Below are 19,405 nucleotides of genomic sequence, written 5' to 3' on the forward strand. Positions count from 1 at the left end.
TTTTCTTAAAACAAGGATTTTCAAAATATGCAGTATATTTTTCTTATAAAATTCCTCAAGGTGAATAACACTTCCACGATTAGCTTATAAACCACCTAGATGTTGTGACATATTAAAGCCTAAAACAGGAGAGAAAAAAGCAAACAAAACTTTAGGTGTTTTAAAATACTCTGGTAATATTTTCTGGTAATATTTTCCTTGGCTGTGGCCCACAAGATAAACTGAAATGGACTTTATATTATGAATTCCTTTCAGCATTGAGAAAATGGCTAGTATTTGTAAGAAGAGTTTAATATTCCCCAAAGCACCGTAGTCTTGGGAGCCAAGTGTCTCTAACAAAACACAATGCTGCATACACTGGTTCATAAAAAGTCTCATAATCTCCCTTTTGGGGAAACTGAGTCAGAGAATGACCCTCCCTCCCTTCTCCCACTGTATGTTTCAGAAAACTTCCTGAGCTAGTGTGTGGTATTTAACACTTCACATTCCAGGTTTCTCTCCAGGATTCCCAGCCCTACTCTACTGATGAGTGTAAACATAGTAAAGACAGGAAAGGACACTAGATGTGGATGCTGCTCTGCTTTAGAAAGTGATGTCCAAGGGACATTGCACAGTTTGGTATTAGAAACAGCTTTGGGAAATGGTACACAAACTGCTAATGTTTTATAGGGATAAATTTAAGTTACTGGTCTGATTTTAGTTTTATTGAACACACTTTCCCTCCCTTGTTTTGCATATGTTAGTTACCTAATTCTCGGTTTTCAACCTTAACATCCTCAAATATTTACTAAAAGAGGAAGTGAAGATGGCTTCTTAAAGTGCCATATAGAATGACCCAATATATCTTCTCTCCCAGTGTTTACAGAAGCTCACTTTTTACTTCAGATACCGCTCTCAATATGAGATTTATATTTTATTGTTTTAGTTTTGGCAGTATTGAGTTTAAACTCAGGGCCTTTCTCTTAGTGAGTCATGCCCACAGGTCCTTTTACTTTAGTATTTTTCAGATAAGTCTCATAATTTTTACTTGGACTGCCTTTACTTCTTCTACCTCTGCCTTCTGAGTATCTGGAATTAAGATAAGTACTAACATGTCTAGCTTGTTCTTTGATATAGGGTCTCCCTAGGTTTTGGGGCTGGATTGGCCTTGACATGTGATCATCTAGAGTAGGTGGGATTTTAGAAAAGAGTCTTAACATGCTTAATTGACAATTTTAATACTTGAAAGTGAAGACATATATGATGCTATTTAGCTGTGCTTTATAACTTAAAACATTTGTGGACAAGTGTTACCTATGCTGACATTTAGCAGGTTGGTTGACATACTAATAAAAATTTCTTGTGAGGATGAAATCAGTATAATGGACTTCTAGGTTTTTACTGTACTACTAACATGCATAGTCCCTGTATCTAGCATGTGTTTATTTGTAAGACAGCTTTAAATGAACCATTATGATAATCTGGTGTATAGTTAGAACAGATAATAAATGGATATTTAATAAGTCACATGTATTATAATAGTTTTCCATCAGTGATGGATATTCTGATATCCTGGTAAAGTAGATCATAAATGTAGTAATGGATATTTAATAGGGGTTTAAGCAGATTATAATCTTGTTTTTCCCCATCTCATCTGGAGTGTCTTCTGACAGTTACAGAAATTCTACAGAACAGGAGGATGCATGAAGTTGAGCATCAGCTATTGGTCAATGTAAAGCTATAATTACTCTTGGATGTTTTTAAACACTCAGCAAGTTGTATTCTCCTAACTCATTTTTCTAACTTAAAAATTTCTCTCTCTTTTTTTGTTCTGAGTGTTTTTCCTTTTTGTGTGGGGAAGGATTGGTGGTTATGTTGTGGTTTAAAGTCAGGCCTTTGACTATAAGCAAGCTCACTGTCACTGGAACCACGTTTCCAGCTCTCTTTGCTTTAAGGATTTTTGTTGTTGCTGTATGTTTTATGTTTTTATAGATAGGGTCTTTCATTTTTCCAGTTAGGCCAGTCACCATAATTTTCTACCTATTATCCTATATAGCTAGGATGGATTATATATGCAAACTACTCTTCCCATCTGTTGAGAAGAGTTTTCTCTACCTTTTTGCCCAAGCTAGTATTTAACCATTATCTTCAAGATCTCTGCCTCCCAAGTAGCTGGGATTATAGATATGTGCCACCATATCTGGCCTGCATGTCTGCTTTCCAAAAGATGAGTGACCTACCATTTTATTTTATTTTATTTTAATTTAATTTAATTTTATTTTATTTGTGAACATACTGTACAGAGGAGTTACAATTACATGGGCAGGATAATGCGTACATTTCTTACCAAGCATTGCAACCTCCTCCTTTGTTTACCCTTACCCTTCACATCCCTTCCCAGCCTCCCCCCTCCCCCCCAATCCCAATCCTTCTTCTTCCCCCCCCCCCCCCCCCCGCACCGACATTGTAAAGCTCGTTTGGGACATGACAACTTGTACTTCTCATTGTTTCAACAGGTCCTTATCCTTAAACAACTGTATCCTTAAACAAGTGGTTTTTCCCCATCTCCTCCACAAGTTATACTGACATCAAATATAGTGAAAGCAGGGGTTATACTGTGGGGGAGGGACATACAAAGCAACAAAGAGATAATCTTATAAATGCATTAGAAACACATGCATGAAAGAAAAAAACATTAAAATACACATCTAAGGGTTCATTTTCCTGACATCACACTATTTGACCTTTTCCACTTGACTCATACATATACTAGATATTACAAATAAGGGAAACCATGGGACCTATGTTTCTTTGGGCCTGGCTTACTTCACTTAATATAATTTTTTTCCAAGTTTTTCCATTTCCTAACAAATGGTGCAATGTCATTCTTTGACCTACCATTTTATAAATCAGCTCAAAACTGTTGTCAACTTTGAGTACCAGGATATAAGCACCAACTTAGGCTTTTTGATTGTGGGATAATAATGATTTCCCTTCTTCTGCTCTCTCTTCTTCTCTGTCCTCTCTTCTTCTTCTCTGGCCTCCCTTTACACTATAAGACCAACAAACAAACTGAAAATCACAAATCTCAATAATCATACTGTCTCCTTCGATGTATTGGGGGTTATGAAGTGTTTTTCAGAATCTCTTTGTACCACTGTTGACAACTGTGTTGTACAATTTTCTAAACAGCTCTGAATAATGGAAGGCAAAAGGCAGGATGGGGAACACCACAGATATTTAAGGGACAACATCTTGAATTCTGACTCTGAATATAAATAAAAAGAAAACTGGTTATCCTCTGCCATGCCAAGAGCTGTGCCTGACTAATGTTTCAGATGCTAGTCCAATGAGAGACATAAAGATTCTGATAAGTCACATACATTGAACACTTTTGAAAGGAACAGAGAAATAGGGATGTTCAGATTTTAAACAGTGCTACAACTAGCTTCAGAGGAAAGAAAGTTCCATACTACAACGATGAATGGAAATACTGAAGATTGTAACAAAAAAGGTGAAAGTATGAACAAACTTGGTGGCTTTCACTTCACTAATCATCAAAATACAAAAAGAATATATGCTTTTCTAGTGAAATACTGTCTTTAGGTTTTCTGTGAATAGCTTCTCTTTGGAGCCAGAGAGGTAAAAAGCTTAAATGTGAGTGAATAAAATGAATAAAGACTTTATGATGTTATGCGACCATAATTTTTGCTTTCTTTAAATTTTGAAGGGGAAAAGACATTCTATTCTTTTTCTGTTATATACCTGCACCTACAATAGATATAATTCCGAGTGATGACAGCAAATTGTATTTCCATGATTATTTTTAGGTATGTTATGCCACCCTACTCTGCTTTGAAGAAGCAATGTTAGGTAATCAACCAGTATCAACTTCTGAACTAAGATTTTATACAGAAACTTTTCAAGTGCTGCATGTTTTATTTATTGCAGAAAATGGGATGTATCTTTCTGAGAAAGTTGCATATAGCTGTTGAGATGATGAGAAAAATAAGATAGCAGTCTTAATTTAGTATCTTTATATTTAGTTGCAAGAGGGATAAGGGAGGTCATCAGATAAATTGATATTAACTGGGGCTTTGGATCTACAGCTTTTATGGCAAATGGTCTAGACTTTGCAAGGCATACTTTGCAAGTTTCAGTTATTATGTTGTAAGATAGAGTATATAATATATCTATTCTCACAACCTCATAGGAATTGTGTCAAAATAAATAACCTCCATTTAACTGGGTAGGATACACTGAGAAGAAAGAATCAAAGGCGTTGTCTAGCAGTGGGTGGGCAGGCTGATGTAAGAGAGGAGGGAAACTGGAAGAGAAAGGAAAAATACAGAAAAAGAAATGAGAAAGAGCAGTATGTGGATGCAAGAGGGAGTAGTAGGGGGGAGCCAGGAAGGAATAGAAGGGAAAGGTAAACTTTGGAATTAGCTAGGCCAAAGCCTACATGACAGGAAATGCAAGGTTCAGGTCAAGAGGAGTGGAGATGAGAGAACAGATTTGTGTATCTAAGCATTTTCTTTGGGCTCAGGCTTTTGATGAGTGTCAAGTGTCAGATTTGGGTGCAAATTCTAAAAGGAGGAAAGACAGAGCATATTGGAAAAACTGGGGCAGGCTAGAGGACACAGTTTAAAAAAGTTGTAGTGGGGGATGCCAAAGACAAAAAGGGAAAGGAGGAAAACATTTTTAACTTGTCTGTTTGCATTCCATATGGGTTGCAGAAGGCAAAGGGACAGACGGAAGAGGGGAAAGAACATTTAGGCAGTTTCTGGAAGAGGGAGAAGTGCCACAGAAGGAAAATTTTAAGGGAAAAACCACTCGGAACTATCTGTCTACATAAGGACGAGAGTGACTGCTCAGTAGATGGGATGACTTAGGGAAGAGTATCTGAATCCAAGTCAGTCACCCGCAAATGGAGAAGTTGTTAAAATTATAAAATGGGGGTCCTTTGGAGGATCACATAATGAGGAAAGAATCCAGAACTTCCAAGAGAACATTATTAATGTGGGAAGGTCTAAACCAGATGTTTACTTTAGGAATGGCAGAGCAGAAGGAAGATTCTACAGTCTTCAGACTTTGAAATGCATTAAGCAGTCTGGGTAGCTTTTATACTGGGAAACATGAACTGAAACAAGGATACAATGAAAAAGAGACATAATGCTTGGGAATACTGGATGAAACTATGACTCTCTCTTCAACGGAATATACAAACATGTGATTTCAAAGACTTTGTAGCTGCGTGCGGTCATGTACCATTCATCTCTTTCTATACATGGCTATATGGGAGGAAAGAGTTAAAGCTGGTACAATCAAATCCATACTAAACAGTTCAAAAAGTCGTAGATACCTTTTTCATGTAAATATATCCCTGTGATATGCAGCCAGGGAAGGTTGTTTGAGAAGTACAAGGCATCTAGCATTTCCTCTGTGGAAGTTCGTGGGAATACAGACACAATGAAGGAAGAAGTCCAGGGAAAGCATCTAAGAGGGAAAAAAGAAGAGGTACACTTAAGTTTGAGAAGCTCTCAGTGTACTGTTACCTTGGGAACTGTATGAAATGAAAATCAGAGAAGAGAGTAAGGTGAATGGGCTACGTAATGGCATCAGTAAGAGGGAATCTGACTGTTGGCAGCAACTACTTGTGGGGAAGGATATGGAATCAGGTAATGGAATCTGAGAAAATGAGTTCAAAGTTGTTTTGGAAGATAATCTGAGGTTATTAAAATATTACACAAACAGAGAAATATGGTTTAAAGCAAAATCAATAACACAGATAATGGCCACAAATCATTTCCCTTGAAGCACAGGGTCTAAGGAACCATACAGAATCAACTTATTAGTTTTAATGTTTAATAAATGATCATTGGGAAGCAGGATTCAAATGATAGTTGTCTATACTAAGTGATTTTTAAAGGCTTAATGTCAGTGATTCCCAAAAACTAAAATGGGAAACAGCAAAAGAACACAATAAAGAAGATGGCAACTTGGAGCATAAAAGCCATGTCTCTAAGAGAATAGCAACAAGAAGAACCTGGCACAGTGGTACATGTCTTTAATGCCAGCTATTCATGAAGCTGAACTTTAAACTCCTAGAAGGCAGTATGATGAACATAGTAGGTCACTGTCTCTCAAAAGATAATTTAAAATAAAATAAAACAACAAGATGCAGGGCACCAGTGAATACAGTGAAAACAGGGGTTATACCATGGGGGAAGAACATACAAAAGAAACAAAAAATCACAAAGTACATTATAAATACATTGAAAACAACAGCATGAAATATAAAATCTCTTGTGTCCCTACCTTGGAGTTCATTTCGCTTAGCATCATCTTATATTGGGAAGGGGAAAGGAAATAACAAAATGCTAAAAGAAGGATTCAGGTTGACCCATTGTAACAACATAATGTACAAGACACTATGTTGAAAATGAACTTTACAGCCTTGCAGGAGGGGAGGAGTTTGGGAGGTGGCGAAGGAAGAGATGGTAGGGGAAAAACAAAAGAGGAGGTAAAAGTGTTTGATAGGAAATGCATTCATTACCTTACTTATATAACTGTAATCTCTCTGTACAGTATCTTTACAATTAAAATATGCTAAAAATGAAATAAAACAACAAAACTGAGATTCTTTTACAAAAATATCAAAAGCCTAAATTTAAGAAATAATGGGTATGTCTGAGGATGTAAACATATATATACATGAAGTGTATATATATATATATATATATATATATATACATACACATACACATATATGTACATATATATATATATACATACACATACACATATATGTACATATATATATATATATATATATATATATATATAGAGAGAGAGAGAGAGAGAGAGAGAGAGAGAGGAGAGAATGAGAAGTTAAAATCTGAAACAGGCAGAGAAAAAACTAGGACAAGCAGAAATGTCATGCAAAATACCTTACATAACAATCTGATGGGTTAAGCCAATAGAAGTTCTAGGAGAAAAGAAGCACCTGCCCAAAGGAAAGGTGTGAGGAGGAGGAGACACAACAACACCTGGCCTTGGAATATATCATAGAAAGATAGGGGTTTTTTTGAGTGAACTAACGGAAAGTTTGGAAGCAAGACTGAGTAGAGATATAAAATAGAGCTTGTGAAGTTATTTAGGAGAAAAAAAGAAGTCAGAAAGTCATGGTAAAGAGCCCAACTTTAACTGAATATGATTGGGGCAAGAAACACCAATGAATGCTAAAAGTAGGAGGTAAAAGTTTGATGACAGACAGGATGTTCAAAGTATCTTCCACAAATCATTTATTAAGAAACCAAGGGGATAATAGTGGCTTATCGGTGCAGCAGTGGCAGCCAGGCATGTCCTTCCTCTATGTACGGTATTTAGTTTCTTAACTAGTCATGGCGTTTTGCGCAAGCCTTTGTCTCAGTCCCTCAGGGTACCAAACCTCTCATTTGTTTCATACTGCTGGAAGGGTTTGGAAGTAGGACCTTTTAGTTCTAATAAGTACCAAAATTACTGAAAATGACTTTCTTAAGATGTTTTATACTCATTTTTTTTCTTTAAAGTCATCATAGGCTTGCATTTTTTAACTGCTAATATGTCATATACCCTAACAAAAGTGTGTGTAATTGTGACTGCTTTGACAGGTTTGAGGGGTTTCCTTGTTGGTTTTGGGGGAGTGGGGCTAAAGCACAGGATGCCTGGTCTTCTTGTCTCACTAGAACTGTTCTCAGCTGCTCTGTAGATCTCTTCATACAACCCCCACAGTAGACCAGATAGACATGAATGCCAGAAGTGGACACAGACTGAGTTATTTTTCAAGTGGCTTTTCAGCTCTTTTCACCTCCTTCCCATCTCAGCAATCAATTTCTTTTAGCCCTGACCCAGCACATCTGTCTTCACATGCTGTGTCCCAAAAGTGGGCCCTGCTTATCATCCTGCTGTGATACCAAAAGAAGTTCACCTAAGAAATAAGCAGACAAGTGAAGAAGAATACACTGCGGTCTAAAGACAAATGTCAACCAGGAAAGAGGCTAAGAAATAGTTTTTGTAAACTATGTAGCTTTTAAGAAATTTTCCTATTGGCAGGTGTGTAATACAGAAAGAACTGCAAACATGTGCAATTATAAAATGTCCTTTACAATAAACCTGTAAAGATTTAATGACAGAACAGCTCTGCTTATAGTCAGAACACAATTTTAATAGTGTTTTCTAAATAGTCATTTCTGTTGATTTACTAAACAAAGTTTTTTTTTATTAATGGGACAACAGTTGAGGGTTTATTCCCAAATAATTTAGCTCCTGATTACTCTGAACAGGCCATGGATTCATTATGTCATGAGAGCAGTTGTTTTCCACATTAATTCCACTGATGGAAAAAGAAGGGCCACAAGCCTCATTTAAAACATCAAAAGTAAGACCAAATATATCACTTGCTCTGACTAAGTTAATTCATCTGCATATTCTGCCTAAAGCAGAATGCTTTAGGACATGATGCTAGAAATTTCCAGAATTCCTTCTAGACCATTAGAAACACACAACCAGTTGTTAATCTCTGGTTAGTTGGGTTGTTTAAATAGCATTTCAACTATTTCTTAAATACCATTCAAGACAAAGAAGTTCTTCAAAATTTATTACAAACCAGGGCAAGAGAATATATGTACTAAACACCATACTTAATTCATAACAGGTGCTCATTAAAATTTAGCCATTATATTGTTGTTACCAAACAAGGAGTAGTTTTTCTTATTTACCATTGGAAAAGCTTAGTATCACCAATATTAATTTAATTTTTTGGTATGGGTACTGGGACTTGAACTCAAGACTTCTTACTCTTACTTCATTTTTTCACTCAAAGTTAATCAATATTAAATTTATTCCATACCAAAAAGCAACTCATTTAATTTCTAAGGACACATTGTACATGACCAACAGTAATTAACTAGCTATAAAAGTCATTGTCTTTAAATGTATGTTGTCATTAAAATGAAGGATAATGCTTACCCTCATTTGTTTGGGGAGACAAATGAAGATTTCACAGCAAACATTTGATTAAATGATAGTTTTCTCCGTAAATACCATGCCTTCCCTAGAAATGTAGAGTGGACATAGTCCTATCCACAAAACAGGTTTTAATTGATGAACGAGACAGACACATGGTAACAGCTGGGTACTCAAGAGTCTAGGTTCTTAACAGTCTGTCAATATTCCTGAACAGATGCCAAGAATTAAAATGATGACTTTGCCCACTGCATTCCTGAGCTCCCTTAAGACCTACCATGACATTCAAGTGAGTTCATCTAAACTGCAATGTGTTAGTTCTTTTGCCACTTTCACATTGTATATTCAAAGTGATCAGGTTGAAACTTATGATTCTTCAGAAAACCAAATCAAATGACAATATATTTCTCTGCATTTTCAAGGCTCTCTCAAATTCTGTTCATGTACACAAAGAATTTGTTCCCATATGATCATCACTCCCTGCTGAGAGCTGTTAGGATAATATACTCAGCCCAGTTCAGTTTACTGCTATTGTAACACATACTGCAAGTCTGTCACTTACACTAATTTACAAGTCTCAGAAGAAACATTATGTTCATCTTTGTTTCTACCATACTGCCTTACTTGTAACTGCAAGTGTCTTAATGTAAATCCATAGGAAAATATATGTTGAATTGGCCTCTACTTATCATTACATTCAGAAACATCAAAGATGTTTGTTTAAAATATAGATTTTTAAATTCCATCAAGACCTTCTAAGTAATTACCAGTAACACTACTTCTATTATTACTACTACTTCTATTGGTGGTAGTAATAACTTTTGTAAACTTAGGGCCACATACAAGCCAGGCAAATAATCCACTAATGAGCTAAATTCCCATGCCCGCCCACAAAACTAGTGATATTTCATCGGCTCTACTGATTTTTTTAAGTTTTCCTTATTAGTGTTTATTAATTGTACAGTATGAAGTGGTTCATTGTAATGTTTTCACACACACAAAAACAGAATGTATTCACACTGCTATCATTGAAGATGTTCAAGAAAATGAGATAGCTATCAGAAAAATACCAGAATTTTTTTTGTCAGTTCTGAGGCTTGAACTCAGGTCCTGAGTGCTGTTCCCAAACTTTTGTTCTCAAGACTAGTGCAATATTACATAAGCCACAGTTCTACTTCTAGCTTTTATTTATTTGTTTCTGGTTATGAACTAGAGAACAGAGTCTCATGGACTTTCCTTCCCTGGCTGGCTTTGAACCATGATCCTCATATCTCAGCTTCCTGAGTAACAAGGTTTATAGGCATGAGCCACTGGAACCCCTTACCATAAAAAAAAATCTTTAAGGACAGAAAATTGAACTAGAGTTTTTTTTAAATTCCCCTTTTCATTGAAAAAGAAAATTGAAATAAAAAGAGGTTTTTTAAAAAAAAATTCTCCCTTTTCAACAAAAAAATTTAAAAATGATATAAAAACATGTTGAGTAATACAGTATGTCTTCAAGTACCTGCCCATTACCCAGATTTAATAATTATCAACCATAACCACTCTTTTTAAATAACTCTATCCATATTCCTCCTCTAAACAGACTTTATGTTTTCTTATCTTTATGCCTTTTCTCTATTTCTTGCAGAGTTGTATGAAATGATCGACTAAAATATATTCTAATATTGGTTATAATAATATTGGAGAACCTAGAACCATGAAAACTAAGTAATTGTAATTTCATATACGTGTTATTCTATTCCTGTGCAAGCACAGGATAATTGTTAGGACTCAATGAGATAATATGAGCAACTGCATCCAGTATGAGTGCTGTGGAATATAAAATAAGGGTTAATGGGTCTCCGATTAGAGAATGTGGTCATCTTTGAGACTTGTTCATGCATTGTTTAATACTTCTCTATCCAAGAGGGGGAGTTTGTTCCCTTGCATTCCCTTTAATTTGTGTTGGAAGTAGTAAGTCACTGCTTCTTTAATTAAATACAACGAAATGATTGGATGTCAGTTCTAGTTCTGTGGTTTCTTCCCATTTCTACTGATTTCTTCCTAGTATTGTGGTTTCTTCCTCTGCATGCAGAGGTGGAGGCATATTTTTTTCTTTCTCATCACTCATTCTGGAGAAAGACAGCTAGCCTGACAGAAAGTGGTGGCTTCAAGAAGGAGAGAGCCAACTTCCCTGTTTTAAGGGATCTCGGATAAAAAGGCAAAGGAATACCAAAAATATGCAACATGTAAGCTAGAAAGCACATTCTTCCCCCAAATAAGCCTTGTGATAGTTTCATTTGAACTATTCATGAGAGACCCTGAATAAAGTTGAGTGAGTTGTTTACATATCTTACAATAATAAAACTTTGGGAACAACTCAAGTGCTCACCCAAAAGAGTCTGGTTGAATTGCCTACAGCATGAATGTACAATGAGCTATAGGTCCTCATGAGAAAGACTAACATCTAATATAATAATAAACAGATACTAGGGAGATCTCTAGGATATATTTGTAAGCAGGCTAACAATCAAACAAAAAAGGTGCCAAAGGATAACTATAATATGCTCCTTTCATGTAAGAAAGAAGAGTAGGATTAGTAGCATAGTTCAAGTGGTAGAGCATTTGGTGAATAAGCAAAAGCACTCAGTTCAAATCTTAGACTCATCAAAAATAAATAAAAGGGCCAAATGTATATGCAACTATTTTTATCAAAAGAAACACAGAAGACTCAACTAATAACTAGAAATGGATATAATTTTGACTTTGATCATATAAACATTTTCTATATTCAAAACAAAATTAAGTTAAAATTAAGATATTTGAAAATGCAAACTCTAAAGTGGAATAAAAACAGAAATAATGACAACAAACTATATTAAATTGATAATACAAACAAAAAATAATTGGAGAAATCTTTGAATATAGCACTTGAATAATATGAAATCTACTCATTTTTCAGGACAAAAAATTGGGACACAAATCCACCTTTCCTAGGATTTTCCTTATTGCTGATTGAAGCACTATGGCTATGACTCTGAGTTTATTTCTAATGAATTGGAACAAATGAATATGTCTTGTCTATTGACATATTTATTTGAGACTCAGGATTTTCTCTAGGAATGTGTATGGATAGCAGTGGGGACTGTAGAAAGATAAGGAAGAATTGTGTTGAATTAGAGATATTAAAAACTAAAGGTTTCCTTACTTTCTTAATTATTATGTGTTAGCTTTAAGTTAGAAGTCATCATTGTAACCATACAATCAAACTTGTCATCAGTTGTACAAGTTGCTACCATATACCCCCTGATGTGCTGTTTGGGAGGTATACTATAAAGCAATCTCTCTCTCTCTCTCTCTCTCTCTCTCTCTCTCTCTCTCTCTCTCTCTCTCTCTCTCTCTCTCTCTCTCTCTCTCTCTCTCTCTATCCCTCGCTCTCTCCCTCTCTCTCTCTCTCTCTCTCTCTCTCTCTCTCTCTCTCTCTCTCTCTCTCTCTCTCTCCCCCCCCCCCCTCTCTCTCTCTCTCTCGTTTAACCCAAAAAGTTCTGTGTGTGGTCATCAGTAGCCTTAGTTATGAACTGGCTAAAAATAAAAGACTGAGCTCCAACATAGACCTATTTATCAGAAAGGCTCAGGGTTGGGCCCAGTAATCTGTTTAACAAGTATGTAAAGTTTGAGAACCACTGGTTTAATCTGAGTCAAATGAGGAAACAAGACAACTCAAGATCAGCAGAGATCCTACTAGTTTAAACTCTTCAAAAAAAGTCAAGTTCACAAAAAAAAGGAAAATATAGCTAAGGGAAATTATGGGAGGAAACAATGCATAAATTAAAGCTCAAGATACACGATAGAAGTAATATATTACAATGAATGAATTTTAAACAAAAGGATAGAAGTAATATATTACAATGAATTAATTTTAATTGAATCCTAAAGTTAAAAAAATTATAGTTTTTTTTTTGGGGGGGTCCAGTCGTGGGGCCTGAACTCTGGGCCTGGGCACTGTCCCTCAGCTCTTCAGCTCAAGGCTAGCATTCTACCACTTGAGCCACAGCGCCATTCCGGCTTTTTTCTTTCTGCTTATGTGATGCTAAGGAATCGAACCCAGGGCCTCAGGCATGCAAGGCAAGCACTCTTCCAGTGAGCCACCTTCCCAGCCTGTAAAAAATTATAGTTATTTTTTGAAACAACTGAGAAAATTTCAATAGAGTTGTACGTTAGATGATAGTATTTATTACTACTGACCATGTATAAAATCAGGTATTTGGATTATAAAAAAGAAAACCCTTATTTTCAGGGTACTATGGTAAAGTAATTAGAAATAAAATGTCATGATGCCTGTAGAATTCACTTTCAGATGATTCAGAAAATTAATCAAAAACAAGCAACAAAAGGCCAGGGAATATAGCTCCATTCTAGAGTACTAACATGTGTAAGACTCTAAATTCTGTCCCTTATAAACTTCCATCTCTTTATTCTAAAAATCAAAACACAAAGAATTCAAATAAACAATTTCTTAAATTCATTTTGGCAATGTAAAAGACTTTACATTCTGAAGCAACCAGAATTCTTGATGAATGAAGAGACAGAGTTGAGATACCTGGGGTAGTCACTTTCTGAGCTCTGACAGAATTTTCATCCCTGTATTTTATAGCCACCCACACATGGGCTATATTAAAAAAAGTGCTGCCTTTCTACTTTTTCCTTGACTACAGAGGAAATGCAGACAGAGAGTTAATAACATCATCAACCATAAGCTTTTAAGGTTCAGCATCCTAATAAAACTGATGAATCTTGACTTGCAGCCTCAGCAGTTAAATTACTGCTATGAAAATCACTGCCAATGGCCAAGTTGCATGAAAGAATAATTATACGTGTTTACTGTTAACCATCAGTCAAGTCCAAGAGCTCTGAGCTGAAATATGAAATGTAATTAAACGTGAATGCATAATCCTAGTGTCTACTTGCCCCAAATACATACAAACACACACACACACACACACACACACACACACACACACACACACACACACACACACACAAAAATGTTCGTCTCTGAATATTTTCCTGGTAATTAAAAAAAATCAATTGAAAAAAATACAAAACATCAAGCCCTAAATGATATCTCTAAAAGAGGTAGTCTGATCAACTTCAAACAAATCAATAAAGAAGTGCTATGATAGGTGAAGTTAATGGAAGTACTAAACCTTTCCTTTCACATTTATTTGTTCTTTAGCAACTGTACTATAGCCCCAGCAAGACATTCTCCCCATATTTAAAGTTCATGATTTATGGCTGACTTTCTTACACAGCTTTTATGAGAAGGAATTTTTTTAGCAGCCCCTTGTGAGTTGCTAACATCTGCACTGATGAAAGAATTGTAAAGAGGCAAAATGCACAAAGGATCACCATTATCAGATTTCTTAAAAGAGAAGCAATACATTATAATTTGATGTACTGATAGTTTTTTGAAGTACTTTCCAATGTAAACTTCAAAAGATCATAATGAATATTTAATTTCAATGCAGCACACATTGAGAGTTCAAAATTATTGGCCCCTAGGAAACTAAATCCACTGATAAAAGAATGTAACCACTTATTATATCCACAAGCATGATTTTGAGCTATGATTATATGTAAATCTAATGTCACTACAATTGATAACTGTGGGATTAACTGAATATTTCTCTGACTTTAAAATAGGGTAAATAGTCAATAGAGGGGTGAATCAGTTAATTGTTAGCAGTTGCAGCTTCAAAGTGAATCATCATTCTTTGAATATCTTAATTTTAATCTCGAATGGTCTCTATACGATAAGTAAGCACTATTTTGAAAGCTTTTATTATTAAGTCTCATCCTGCCTTCAGTTGCCAGCTGTGTATGTATTAGACTTGAGGAAAATAACAAACTCCAACTGATGAACAGCTTGAAATTGAGGGTTCTTGCGTAAGGCAAAAGGTCAGAGCCTCTAGAAAGGAATCATAGCTGTGATTACGATTTTGTTCTATTCACACAAACAGACCTGTATTTAACTCTATCTACACATAACACTGTGCATCCTAATGAACACGGTGTAAACTGTATTAATGAAAACTGAATAACCTTTATTTTCCCTTCTGTAAGATGAAAATGCTGTGTGGATTCTCTAAGGCAGCGTATATTATCTGGCTGCCACAGTGACTGATGCATTTAAGTATTTGGTAGATGTGGCAAGGATTACTGCTTCTGTTGTTATTTAGTAGTGTTTGATACAACCCCACAGGTCTCTATGTCTTCTTGATCATGTGTGACTGTTATTGGTAATGGTGGAATCTGGTCTTAATGGCTGCAACTAGTGACAATGGGAATAACTGACATCATTGAAACAGTATTTATCAAACATTGATGCAATTTTTGATGTAGAGTAAAATAGCAAAATCCTATTTTCCATAATTTCCTTCCTGTGCTTACCTAGTATTCTACCCTATCCAGAAATATATATTTGAGCTATTGTTTTTACAGGAAAAAAACAAACAAACAAATGAAATGTAAGGAAACAATGGTACTGAAAATATCAACCTCTTCCACTGTTTGCTTAATCTTCTAGTATTCTTATGATTTACTACCATTTTCACCCATTCCCAAAAGTCCTGCACATGTCTCCAAAGGTCTCTGGACGCAATCAATAGATTCAGAATAACCAAAGTCCTTTTAGAAAAACACTCACATTCATTTATTCAGTCACTCACTTACTCATTCATTCGGAAAACCTTCTTTCAAGATCACTCATAGTGTTTCCTTCATGCATCCCTAAACTGATTTGCTCAGTTGCTCTGATTTAGCTCTTTTCTTAGCACAGTGACACTGAAGAAAATTCAGAATTATGAAGCTCAGTGCTATGACACTAATAAATGTCTAGCTAATAATGTCTTGCTTAACTTTTTTTTCTGTTCACACAATCATGATTTTTGTGACAGTCTAGACATTATAGTGGCAAAGGCAAGCAATTATCTCCCATTATCCTAAAGTAATGACAGAAGTAGATTTGTCTGTACCTCTATAAGTAAATGGACCACGTGTGTCTTGTTTACCACTGCTTTCCTAACACTTTTCACAGTGGCCTGAGTTGGTTGGTATGTTTGGGAAAGCATTTAAAAGATGAATGGCAGAGGGAGGGAGAGAGAAGGCGAGGCAAGGAAGGAACTGAAGAGGAAAAGCAGAAGAGACAGGGAAGAAAGAACAAAGGAAAAAGATACTTCCAATTTCAGTTCTGAACACAAAATAAATTAGGACATATGATGGCCTTTCTTTAGAGCCATAAAATGGTAATAATAGGTCTTTAAGAAACATTTATCAACAATTGGAGAGTTAGATAAGTAATCTGTTTTCTACCAAGGACACAGAAAAACTGGGTGTAGGGTTATATGGTAACATCTATAATAAAATGATTTCCTCACAGGATTATTACACAGTAAAATTAGGTATCAATTGAGCATATAATCTTTCTTCTTCACATATACTCAAAAGGAATAAGAATAATACCCAGTTGCCGATTTATTTCTGCCAAAATGACTTATCAAGCCTGATTCTAATTTTGATGAATTTTTCATAGTCTCCTTTCTCATGATGTCCAAATGACCACTGCAAGCAATCCCTGAGGATATTAACGTTTGGATTACATGTGCCTACTGAGGCTTTTAATATAAATATTTAGAAAATCATTTAGTATTGCAAGTTGACCATTTCATATTTCATGACAGTATATCAAGTTTACATTACACTTTTAGATAGATATTCTACCCAGTAGAATACCATTGTATGCACATAAACTGAATGCACACAGGGGATAGTATTCAACTGTATGATACGACAGAAGGGAGAACTCTTCATTGATTTTTTTTTTTAATTTGAGGAGATAACTCTTACCACCTATGTAAACTTGCAAGAAAATAGCACAGTAAAGGAATAAAAAGTCTTTCAAATATTTCCATTATTCAGATGACTGAGAAAATATTTAAGCATATTGACCAAAAAAAAATTTCACCAGCTCACATTACAAGCATCTTTTGAATAAAACTTTTGCCAAAGTTTGGCAAAAGTGCCTTATTCGGTAGGTATCAATGAATAGCAATATTTCTGTTATAAAGAAAATATATTTCTCTTACCAGAAATCAAAATAAATGACATATAAGCAATAATCAATATGTATTAAAGCTTATTATATGCAAAGAAATATATCAATTAGCTCTTTCGATATATTTTCAAATTTAATCTACATAAATCTATATGAGATATATTAAATTATTATGCCCCACTTACAAAGAAAAGCAGATTGTAAATGGAAACAATGTGACACATAAGAATATGGATTAGGATGAGGGTAAAATCTACCTAGTCTGAAACTCACCAGTCACTGGTGGCTTTCTGGCTTTCTGCACCTCTCTGAGACGCTCAGATTACTGATTTACAGGAGAATCATCTCTTAATAAGAACAGACCAGGAGTGATTGCAGCTGTTTCCCCACTTCTGCCTAATCAAGATGCAGAGTACAAAAGAAGAATCCATTATAATACCATAGTTTGGAGTTTGGGTGAATTGAGCCAGACTTCACATTCTTTGACATGGGGAAAGTGTGGTATGAACTATTTGTGAAAGGAGAAATCAGTAGTTTTTCTCAGATAAGTTCAGTCTGAAGTGATTATTAGTCAAGCAGGAGGTGCTCATAAGCAGATTGGAGGGGAGAGACTCAAATTGAATGTTGAAACAAAGAAGTCCTCAAAGCCTCCAAGGAGGAGACAGGTGGAGAAAGAGCATTAGATTGAGTGCAGAGACTTCCAACTTTTAGAAGTCTAGAGGTATGAGGAGCCCGAGCAAGATAAGAAGAACAAAAGAGAAAGGGGTATACTGGAAGACAAGACAAAACTTCCTACAAGGAAAGATCATGATCTACATTCTGTATTGCAGATAGGTCAAGTTATGGTGGTGGTTGAGGATAGACAGGATTTAGCAATACCCTAACCAAGGTGTAGGTATAATTTTGTCTCCGGTTTTGTCATAAAAATTTCTTCAAAATATTATTTTACTGTATAATATCCCATAATATCATAATATAAGTGTACAATGACTTATGTAACCAAATTAAAATGGTGGATATTTCTATGGATTCCAGTTTTTTACTTTTATAAATAACAAGGTAAAAAGCATCCTTGAATGTAATTCAGTAATAATATAAACTAAATGATGTAGCATACCCTAAAATTCAAGGGACGCTGCATAAATATGTACAGTTTTTATGTGTCAATTAAAATAAGGGGCTTAAGTCTCAAAGAATAAATAACATGCACAGGGAATTTTGCTGCTAAATAGTATGCATGCACAGTTTGCAAAAATTACAATTAATAAACTGGGATATTTTCAGTACATAGTAATTTCATATTAGTGCCAATCACTTTATTAGTTATGATTACTTTCTTTTAAAAGGCAGGATGAGAGTTAGAGAAAAAAATGTTGGAAGCAGTTTGTTTACACACTTCTATGGCAGGAATACGTCCCCTATGAGTATAATTTTTTGTAGTGTATTATTTGTGGATATTTTGTGGGATGTTTTTATTACATATAAGTAGAATCTGCTTCATAGGTAGAATCTTCTACTTCATAAAAAGTAAATGTGACAATTTATATAAATGTGCTTTCCAGTTTCATTTATTACTTTACTGATGCTAAGAAAGCAACATGGGTATCAAAGCCCCCCCCCTCCGTTAAGCCAGTTACCAATCTCACCATTTGTAATCCTTTTCTATCCACCATATATAATCCAACATAATTTGAAACTATTTATTAATAATGGCTCCTAGGTGTCCATAAGATAGAGTACACATTTCTTAATGTGGCATTTGAGTTTCATTTACAATCTGGCCTGCAGTTTCCATCTTTAATCGCTCTCACAGATTTTCACAAAGCATTTAACACTCCTACTTTTACTGCTCATGGTTGCCAGTCTCCCATCTCTGTGCCCTGTGCTCAGGCTCTTTTCTTTGTCTACAACACATTGTTTCTATTGTTACTGCCAATGCCAGAGTTTTAGAATTCAAGATACACATGTCTCAACCATGCCTTATTTCTTTACTAGTTACATGATCTTGGCAACTACTGAGATTCTCAGAACCTCTTTTATTCATCTACAATTAGTAATAGTAATAATATATACCCTGGAAGTAGGCAGTGATAATTACATAAAATAAAACATCAAATATATCTACTCAGTAAATAGCTATTATGTTTTTAACTGTACTTTTGTGTAGCTAATAAATACATTTGATTCAATTTTTTTACATGTACAAAAGAATGGATCTCCATTCACCCTCCAAATGAAATTCTCCCAGAAGTCTATAATTTTTGCCATGTACTTTTGAAGGTATTTTATTAAAATGGTAATGTACATACAGTCATGACAGCTTTC

General features: G+C 35.2%; 1 protein-coding gene across 4 annotated transcripts in view; it reads right to left on the bottom strand.

Annotated features, from left to right (window-relative positions):
• Rnls (renalase, FAD dependent amine oxidase) overlaps positions 1–19,405 on the bottom strand; it is a 310,663-nt gene that overhangs the window by 244,857 nt on the left and 46,401 nt on the right. The window lies entirely within an intron of this gene.

Source organism: Dipodomys merriami, unplaced genomic scaffold (assembly GCF_024711535.1).
Source record: "Dipodomys merriami isolate MVZ:Mamm:240054 unplaced genomic scaffold, mDipMer1.0.p SCAF_14, whole genome shotgun sequence".
Taxonomy (NCBI): Eukaryota; Metazoa; Chordata; class Mammalia; order Rodentia; family Heteromyidae; genus Dipodomys; species Dipodomys merriami.